The sequence below is a fragment of the Zingiber officinale genome, chromosome 3A (assembly GCF_018446385.1).
Source record: "Zingiber officinale cultivar Zhangliang chromosome 3A, Zo_v1.1, whole genome shotgun sequence".
Lineage (NCBI taxonomy): Eukaryota > Viridiplantae > Streptophyta > Magnoliopsida > Zingiberales > Zingiberaceae > Zingiber > Zingiber officinale.
In genome coordinates, this window is record NC_055990.1 from 5,470,931 (window position 1) to 5,481,866 (window position 10,936).

The 10,936-nt window shown below is 42.4% G+C and overlaps 1 long non-coding RNA gene across 1 annotated transcript; it reads left to right on the forward strand.

The window, feature by feature from the left end:
- Positions 1 to 9,471: 9,471 nt before the first annotated feature.
- Positions 9,472 to 10,604, forward strand: LOC122051084. The gene is made up of 2 exons (XR_006131317.1): positions 9,472 to 10,217; positions 10,382 to 10,604. It is a non-coding gene; the product is annotated as an uncharacterized LOC122051084 (long non-coding RNA).
- Positions 10,605 to 10,936: the final 332 nt, after the last annotated feature.

Sequence of the window (10,936 nt, forward strand, 5' to 3'; positions counted from 1 at the left end):
AGCTCAATATCTCATATTGAATCATTTGGGCATGACCATGCACTTAGTGGTCTCACTCTATCAAGAATCATGATGTCACTCCTGTCATATAGGAGGGATAGATCTCATCTACATCACTCACATCCCTCCGCATAATTTGTTACATACCCAGTAATCGCCTTTATAGTCCACCCAGTTACGGGTGACGTTTGACGAAGCCAAAGTATGCAACTCCTTATGTAGGGAACTATGATGACTTCAGGTCCAAGGACTGATAGTCATACTAACAGTCACATGAGAAAGTATATGACACTCATATAACGATCCATGATACTTTCTCATGGCGGGTCATTCAATATACATTCTCCAATGTATACACATGTGTCAACTTGATATCTCTATATCCATCACTTGTGAGATCAAGTCATCGAGTTGACCTACATGCTAGTCTCATCGCATTAACATTGTCCCTGAATGTTAATACTTGACTAGGAATAATTAAGAATAGTATTCTCTATATCATCTTACTATCAATTCAACCAATTGATTGATATATATAAGAACCTTCTACTCAAGGACGCTATTATACTTAGTTATTTGGCACCAATACAAGTAAGTATAATAACCATAAAGAAATGCCTTTATTAATATATAGGAATATGATACATCGAGTCCATACAACAATCATCATATGATTGGCTCTAGGGCTCTAACTAACAATCTCCCACTAGCACTAGTGCCAATCAGTGTAGGCTCTAAGACCCAATGACCTAGTGTGACCATCATACTTTCTCTATGCCAAAGCCTTGGTCAAGGGATCAATGACGTTAGCCTCTGTGGGTACTCTGTAAATCTTCACATCTCCTCTATCGATGATCTCTCGAATGAGATGGAAGCGCCATAGTATACGTTTGGTCCGCTGGTGTGAGCGAGGTTCCTTAGCCTGTGCAATTGCTCCATTGTTGTCACAATAGAGCTCTATAGGATCGGCTATGCTAGGAACCACCCCAAGCTCAGTAATGAACTTGCGGATCTAAACTGCCTCCTTTGCTGCTTCTGATGTAGCAATATACTCGGACTCTGTTGTAGAATCAACAACTGTGTCCTGCTTCGAACTCTTCCAGCTCACAGCACCACCATTCAAGCAAAACATGAACCCAGACTGCGATCTATAATCATCCTGGTCAGTTTGAAAGCTAGCATCACTGCAACCCTTTACAGCTAGCTCGTCATCGCCTCCAAATATCAAGAAATATTCTTTAGTCCATCTCAAGTACTTAAGAATATTCTTGACTGCTGTCCAGTGACGCTCACCTGGATCTGACTGGTATCTGCTCATCATGCTCAAAGCATAAACATCAGGACGAGTACATAGCATGACGTACATGATAGATCCTATGGTTGAAGCATAAGAGATCTTATCCATGCGGTCTCTCTCCTCTCTAGAAGAGGGACTTTGAGTCTTCGAAAGACTCACACCATGTGACATCGACAGAAATCCTTTCTTGGAATTCTGCATGGAAAACCATAGTAATACCTTGTCAATATATGTACTTTGACTTAGGCCAAGCAATCTCTTAGATCTATCTCTATAGATCTTTATACCTAGAATACAGGCTGCTTCACCTAAGTCCTTCATTGAGAAACAATTCCCAAGCCAAGTCTTTACAGACTGCAGTAAAGGGATGTCATTTCCAATGAGTAGTATGTCATCCACATACAATACAAGGAAGACAACTGTGTTCCCAACAACCTTCTTGTAGACACAGGGTTCATCTTCATTCTTGACGAAACTAAACTGTTTGATCACATCATCGAATCGAAGATTCCAGCTCCGAGAAGCTTGCTTTAGTTCATAAATGGACTTATGCAGCTTGCATACTCTGCTAGTATGCAGTGGATCTAAAAACCCCTCAGGTTGTGTCATGTACACATCCTCGAGCAAGTTTCCATTTAGAAACGCGATTTTGACATCCATCTGCCAGATCTCATAATCATGATATGCTGTAATAGCAAGCATGATCCGAATGGACTTAAACATCGCTACTGGAGAAAAGGTTTCATCATAGTCAATACCATGAATTTGCTTGAAACAATTTAGCTACCAAGTGACCCTTATAGGTAATAAGTCCATCCATGTCAGTCTTTCTCTTAAAGACCCACTTACACCCAATGGATTTGACGCCTTCAGGTGGATCAACCAAAGTCCATATTTGGTTGGTGTACATGGATTCCATCTCGGATCTCATGGCCTCTAGCCATGACTCAGAATCTGGTCTCATCACAGCTTCATAATATGAGGTAGACTCATTCTCAACGAGCATAATGTCATCATGGTCAGACAAGAGAAATGAGTATCTCTCAGGCTGACGACGTGCCCTATCAGACTAGCGAAGAGCTAGGTCTACTTGAACTGGTTGTTGTTCCTCAACTCCTTGTGGAACAATCTCATCATCCACAACACTTTGTGGTTCCAGTTCAACTTCCATCAAGGTTTCAGTGCTATGGTCCATATCTTGAATGTCTTCAAGATTGAACGGACTCCCACTAGTTTTTTTAGAAACAAAGTCCCTTTCTAGAAATACCCCAGTCTTAGCCACAAACACTTTGTGTTGACTGGGAATGTAGAAGAAATATCCCTTCGTTTCCTTGGGATATCCTATAAAATAGCACTTATCGGATTTGGGTCCCAATTTATCCGAGACTTGATGTCGAACGTAAGCCTCACAACCCCAAATCCTCATAAAAGACACCTGGACATCTCTCCCAGTCCATATCCTATATGGTGTCTTTATCACAGCCTTGGATGGAACACAGTTAAGTGTGAAGGCTGCTGTATCTAGAGCATATGTAAAATACAGTGATAAAATAATAATTTAAAAATAGGTTTATTTGAAAAATAATCCTATTGGAATTTTTAGAAATTTTTATAAATTTTCTGAGAATTTTTCGGAGCTCATATGATGAGTTTAAGAGGGGTGGATTGGTTAAGTTAGATAAAGCCCAATTGGAATACCCTTTAAGTAGAAGTTAATAAATTTCATTAAAGTCGAATTAACCTAAGTATTAAATAAAACCTAAGTTTTCCTTCTCCCAAATCCCCGTCGAACTCCCTTTGTGCCCGAGCCTCACCTTGCGACGCTGCCACCGCCGCGTCTCCCTCTCCCTCTCGCGAGAGCCCACACCCCGTCGACTCTCCTCTCGTGAGTTCCCAAAGAGCCACAGCCGCCTGCCCTTTATCCCTCACTCTCGCCGGCCTTTTCTCCTCGCACAAGCACCATAGATTGCAGCCGCCGCCTCTACTCGACGCCGACCCCAGCGAGCCCTAGCTCCACCAGCATCCTTCGGCCACGAGCTATGGACAGCAGACCTTCCCTCTCCCCCTATCTCTTGCAGACCGGCTCAAGCATAGCTCTGCCGCCAATGCCAACCGTGCCCTAATACCTCTCCACTGTTTCTCCAGCACTCCTCTCTTGAAACGGGAATTCCTCCTCCAAACCGTGAGAAAAGGCAAGTAGATTTTCCCTTGTAAGTAGTGATGTGGGTCTCTCTTAGTCAGGCTAGTAGGAAACTTTGATTGCTACTTCACTTCTGATGAAGAAGTCTTGCTCGGCTTCTCTTCCAGATTAGAGTGATGATTTTGGTTTTCGGGGATCTCTTGGCTACTTGGTATGAATTTTGATTAATTGAATTAAATGGGAATGGGTTAATTGGTTTTGCATCTTCGTGATTTTTCCTTGGGAAGGATTTTTGAATGATAATTGGTTTGGAAGGGGAGGTTCAGGTTTGATAGAATAAGGGTTTCTCTTTGGCTTGTTGTGATGTGGTATGAGATTACAATATGGTAGAAGCTCTTTAGATGATTTTGGTTTTCTTTGGGCAGATTTCCTTTGGTAGTGTTCGGAGTTTGGTTTGTGCCTATGCCAAGTTCTGATTTTTGTTTCCCTTCTTCATGGTTGGAATGGATTTTCTGCTGGTGATTGTTCTGGATTTGATGCTCTGTGGGTGTCCCTGTCCTGTAGTGAATCGGGTTTTTCTTGGGATAGATTTAGATGGTGTGGATTTTTAAGTAAGGATTTATTTATTGGGTTAATCGGGGTAAATCGATGATTAGTGCTGATTAATAATCATTGCGATGGAGAGTTACCTTATCGGTTTTGGGAACTAGATTTAGCTAGTTGATGTATAACATGATTAGCTAAACTGTATATCATATTATTTGCAGGACGTTGATTCAGGACGAGTGTTTCGATGTAGGATTTTTGATTCGATCTTCTATTGAAGGCGGGTACTTCTTGTTTTGTTTCTTTTAGTGCTTTGACCTTGGTGCATGAACTATTTTGGATAAGAAACTATTTTACCTTGACTCCACTCTTATTTTTCCTACGCTTGATACTTTCACGTGATCTTTGAGATATTCTTTTCCATATCTATACAGTCTCTCATTGTTGTTCATAATAAGTAGCAGATACTAGATACTATGGTTGTATGCTTTGATTGTTGTTTATTTACGTATTATATTGAACATGCTGGCTTCATGTAGCATACCTAATTTTCTTCTTATATTTGTATGATGACTGTTGCATTTGGTGCATCATATCATGGCAGACATGTCAATGATCAATTCTCCCTTGCGGTCAAGAGAGTCGTTGACTAGGGCTGCATCCTCGGCCACTCGATAGAGTAGTAGTTGGAGTTGATGTCGCTTGTCCTGTCATGCCGCACTCGGCCACTTGCAGTTGGTGGTAGCTGGAGTTGCGAGCAGCAGGGACCCCCTTCGCTGTATAGCTAGTTAGCTACTCAACACCTGTCCATCCGGTCACTCGAGAGAGTGGCGACCTTTGGGTGGTATAGTTGTCATCGATCCGACCTCTCGACCATACAGGGGTCGTGGTGCAGAGAGGTGGGTGGGGTGACCATCCGTGCATACGTTGTTATTATACTTGCTTTGGCTGCTGCTGTTTGCATATTTTGTTGTTGTTTACTCATGCTGTTGTTGCTAGCTTATACTATTGTTGCTGACTTATGCTGATATGCTTATATATGTTGAGATAAATATATATGTCTGTTGTGGGTGTTTAGACTGACTTACCTATTGGAAGTTTGTATATACATTACATGTGTCCTCTGTAGTTATGAGCAGTACTGTAGTAGATTAGTACTACTTCTGAACTTCTATATCTAGCCTAGGATATGGTTTCAGGTATGAGCATTTATTATAGTTCTATTGTAGTATCTGTTATTTCTCTTATGAGACTGTATACTGTTGACACTCTCTACTTATATGTTATGTTCATGCACTATCTCTTCTCTTTACCCGCTGAGTTCCAATACTCACCACCCTACAAAATGATTTTCTTTCGCCAGGTAACAGGTAGATGAGTCATGAATGCTTGGAGAGTTGCCGACTGCCAGTTCTGGGTCCTACGTCACACTCGAGGATAGTTTCTTTTTAGGTTTTGTTATCGTTTGGGTGGTATGTTGATTTTGTGTATTTTTGTTTTTCAATAAGTCGTTGTGAATTTTGGAGTCAAGTCTGGTGATTGCAGGTATTTCTGTTAGTACTGTTGTTGGTCTTATGTTCGTATTATTTTGTGTTTTACATTGTGCATGTTTACTTTCAGCCGTGTAGGCTTATTAAACTACGTGGTTGTGTTTATTTTGTTCCAGTCGTGTGCGCTGATGGTTATTTGTATATTTTGTATGTATTATTGCTTCAGATTGTCACCCGTACAGGGGAGATGCTGCCGGATTTTTGTCTGGCAAGGACTCCTCTGGGGCGTGACAATTTAGTGGTATTAGAGCAGTTTCGATCTTGTTTTGAGTTATGATTTTTGAGTTAATCTGATACCAATTTAGTGGTATCGAGTCAAATGTGAGGTTTTGTGTTTTTCGGATTTCGATCTTGTTCTATTTATGATTTTCGATGTTCCGATTGTTTGTTTTCCCTTTGTAAGTTGATCCCTCCACGTGACTCTCAAGTTTTGGGACCAGGCAGCGGCAGGATATCTCCGAGCTATAGGATGTAAGTTGTGTACTGCTAAATCATTTTCCTTACATACTTATTACTAACAGGAATGGCATGAAAAGGGTCGACTACTATGCGTAACCGTGGACAAGGTCGACCACGAAAACAACCCACGGTGTCGATGGGTCCCGAACCTACTGGCCAAGGGACAGAGTTTACAGGAAACCCGAATGAGGTTGATTCAGGTAGCAGTGATCGGAATCGTCCAACCTCTACTAGGGAGCATGAGTTACATACGCCGGGAGTACCACCTCCTATACCTGCTTCAGACACTACTGGTTGGGTGATGGATCGAGCTCGAATACCATTGTTGGTGAAGTCTGTAAAAGATCGAACTACTCTGTTCCATGGGGGTGCTGATCCATGGGTGGCTCGTAACTGGTTGAAGAACTTGGAGGGCACATTTGGGTACATGAAATGTACAGATGAAGAGAAGGTGGAGTTGGCCGCATATCATCTTCGTGATCAGGCTGTCACTTGGTGGGACATGCAGAAGACGATCTTTGGGGCACAACAAATCACGTGGTCGATGTATCGAGAGGCGTTTGAAAGACAGTATTTTCCGGCTACATTTTGTCTAGCTCGTCGTCAGGAGTTTCTGAACCTCAAGCAAGGCGACCGTTCTGTGATGGAGTATAATGCAGAATTCAGTAGATTGGCTGAATTTTGTCCTCATTTGGTGGCTCAGGACTGTGATAGGATGTATCAGTTTACTCAGGAACTTGCAGCGTATATTCGGCTCAAGATGTCAGGATTTCCAGGTAGTTCTTATCGAGAGGTGTTAGACCGGACATTATTCATTGAGATGACTCAACAATAGGTGACTCTGGAAAAGAATAATGACAAACAAATGACGCAGAAGAAAGGAAAAAGAGGTCAGAGCTCACAGGTTACTCCTGGAGGGTCTCCTCAACCTCAGAAGTCAAGACGAACCTCGGATGGAGGTTCTCGTTCCCCTCAGCGAGACCGGAAGAGTGACAGTAGGGGAACTAGATGTTTCCAGTGTGGCTCGAAAAGTCACCTCAAAGCCAATTGTCCATTGGGCCACTCTATATGCTTTTATTGTAAGCGTCTGGGCCATGAGAGTCAGGATTGTACTCTGAAGGCTCAGTTGGAGTCTACTAAAGTCACCTCTCAGGAAGGTCGACCCACCCAGCCATGGCAGCAGGGAGGACCTCAGAGGACTCAGAACGCTTCATATCAGCCGCAACTGACGGGGCCCCAAGGAAAGGTATATCATATCCAGAGTCAGGAGTGTCCAGTGATGCCAACGACCACGCAGTACTCTACGGCAGCGTCTCCTTATCAGACATGTCCTGTACAGCAGGACCCTTCCTATCCATCTCAGCCTTATCTGGCATTCCAGCCGCAGCCGCAGCCTCAGTACCAGCAACAACAGCAGGGTGTCGCCCCTCTGATTCCACGTCAGTCTACTTCAGGGATGCCACCATCGAGTGTAGAGGCGGGACGTGGTTATGCCGTCCCACGGGAGGAGGCGCAGCGGGCTGAGGGATTGGACTTCCGAGGTAGTAGTTCACTTTATACATTTAGTGTAGATCTATTGATAGATACTGGTAGTTCTCATTCGCTCACCTCTCGGGTATCTGTAGATAAGATTGGGGGGTTACCTACACGCCGAACACCTGAGTTAGCAGTATCTGTACCATCTACAGGGGTACTTATTATTAGTCAAGAATTCAAAGAATGCTCTTTGGACTTGGATGGTCAGACACTTGTGATGGATCTACAAGTGTGGGAAATGGTGGGATTTGACATCATCCTAGGCTTAGATTCGATGGCTATAAAACATGCTATTTGTTGTTTAACGCACTTAAGTCGTAAATTTAGGGACCAAATTTTTATTAGTGGGAGAGAATATAAAATACGGTGATAAAATAATAATTTAAAAATAGGGTTATTTGAAAAATAATCCTATTGGAATTTTTAGAAATTTTTAAAAATTTTCTAAGAATTTTTCGGAGCCCATATGATGAGTTTAAGAGGGGTGGATTGGTTAAGTTAGATAAAGCCCAATTGAAATACCCTTTAAGTAGAAGTTAACAAATTTCATTAAAGCTGAATTAACCTAAGTATTAAATAAAACCTAAGTTTTCCTTCTCCCAAATCCCCGCCGAACTCCCTTTGTGCCCGAGCCTCACCTTGCGACGCTGCCACCACCGCGTCTCCCTCTCCCTCTCGCGAGAGCCCACACCCCGTCGGCTCTCCTCTCGTGAGTTCCCAAAGAGCCACAGCTGCCTGCTCTTTTTCCCTCACTCTCGTCGGCCTTTTCTCCTCGCACAAGCACCATAGATTGCAGCCGTCGCCTCTACTCGACGCCGACCCCAGTGAGCCCTAGCTCCACCAGCATCCTTCGGCCACGAGCTACGGACAGCAGACCTTCCCTCTCCCCCTATCTGTTGCAGACCGGCTCAAGCATAGCTCTGCCGCCAACGCCAACCGTGCCCTAACACCTCTCCACTGTTTCTCCAGCACTCCTCTCTTGAAACGGGAATTCCTCCTCCAAACCTTGAGAAAAGGTAAGTAGATTTTCCCTTGTCAGGCTAGTAGGAAACTTTGATTGCTACTTCACTTCTGATGAAGAAGTCTTGCTCGGCTTCTCTTCTAGATTAGAGTGATGATTTTGGTTTTCGGGGATCTCTTGGCTTCTTGGTATGAATTTTGATTAATTGAATTAAATGGGAATGGGTTAACTGGTTTTGCATCTTCGTGATTTTTCCTTGGGAAGGATTTCTGAATGATAATTGGTTTGGAAGGGGAGGTTCAGGTTTGATAGAATAAGGGTTTCTCTTTGGCTTGTTGTGATGTGGTATGAGATTACAATATGGTAGAAGCTCTTTAGATGATTTTGATTTTCTTTGGGCAGATTTCCTTTGGTAGTGTTCAGAGTTTGGTTTGTGCCCATGCCGGGTTCTGATTTTTGTTTCCCTTCTTCATGGTTGGAATGGATTTTCTGCTGGTGATTGTTCTGGATTTGATGCTCTGTGGGTGTCCCTGTCCTGTAGTGAATCGGGTTTTTCTTGGGATAGATTTAGATGGTGTGGATTTTTAAGTATGGATTTATTTATTGAGTTAATCAGGGTAAATCGACGATTAGTGTTGATTAATATTCATTGCGATGGAGAGTTACCTTATCGGTTTTGGGAACTAGATTTAGCTAGTTGATGTATAACATGATTAGCTAAACTGTATATCATATTATTTGCAGGACGTTGATTCAGGACGAGTGTTTCGATATAGGATTTTTGATTCGATCTTCTATTTAAGGCGGGTACTTCTTGCTTCGTTTCTTTTAGTGCTTTGACCTTGATGCATGAACTATTTTGGATAAGAAACTATTTTACCTTGACTCCACTCTTATTTTTCCTACGCTTGATACTTTCACGTGATCTTTGAGATATTCTTTTCCATATTTATACAGTCTCTCGTTGTTGTTCATAATAGGTAGCAGATACTAGATATCATGGTTGTATGCTTTGATTGTTGTTTATTTACGTATTATATTGAACATGCTGGCTTCATGTAGCATACCTAATTTTCTGCTTATATTTGTATGATGACTGTTGCATTTGGTGTATCATATCATGGCAGACATGTCAACGATCAATTCTCCCTTGTGGTCGAGAGAGTCGTTGACCAGGGCCGCATCCTCGGCCACTCGACAGAGTGATAGCTGGAGTTGATGTCGCTTGTCCTGTCGTGCTGCACTCGGCCACTTGCAGTTGGTGGTAGCTGGAGTTGCGAGCAGCAGGGACCCCCTTCGCTGTGTAGCTAGTTAGCTACTCAGCACATGTCCATCCGGTCACTTGAGAGAGTGGCAGCCTTTAAGTGGTATAGTTGTCATCGATTCGACCTCTCGACCATACAGGGGTCGTGGTGCAGAGAGGTGGGCGGGGTGACCATCCGTGCATACATTGTTATTATACTTGCTTTGGCTGCTGCTGTTTGCATATGTTGTTGTTGTTTATTCATGTTGTTATTGCTAACTTATGCTGTTGTTGCTGACTTATGCTGATATGCTTATATATGTTGAGATATATATATGTCTGTTGTGGGTGTTTAGACTGACTTACCTATTGGAAGTTTGTATATTTGTATATACCTTACATGTGTCCTCTGTTGTTATGAGCAGTACTGTAGCAGATTAGTACTACTTCTGAACTTCTATATCTAGCCTAGGATATGGTTTCAGGTATGAGCATTTATTATGGTTCTATTGTAGTATCTGCTATTTCTCTTATGAGACTGTATACTGTTGACATTATCTACTTATATGTTATGTTCATGCACTATCTCTTCTCTTTACCCGCTGAGTTCCAATACTCACCACCCTACAAAATGATTTTCTTTTGCCAGGTAACAGGTAGATGAGTCATGAATGCTTAGAGAGTTGTCGGCTGCCAGTTCTGGGTCCTACGTCACACTCGAGAATAGTTTCTTTTTAGGTTTTGTTATCGTTTGGGTGGTATGTTGATTTTGTGTATTTTTGTTTTTCAATAAGTTGTTGTGAATTTTGGAGTCAAGTCTGGTTATTGCAGGTATTTCTATTAGTACCGTTGTTGGTTTTATGTTCGTATTATTTTGTGTTTTCCATTGTGCATGTTTACTTTCAGCCGTGTAGGCTTATTAAACTGCGTGGATGTGTTTATTTTGTTTCAGCTGTGTGGGCTGATGGTTATATGTATATTTTGTATGTATTATTGCTTCAGATTGTCACCCGTACAGGGGAGATGTTGCCGGATTTTTGTCTGGCAAGGACTCCTCTGGGGCATGACAGCATATCCCCAAAAGGATATAGGAAGATCTGTGTGACTCATCATAGATCGTACCATATCTAATATGGTACAATTCCTCCTTTCGGACACATCATTCCACTGTGGTGTTCTAGGAGGAGTGAGTTGGGATAGGATC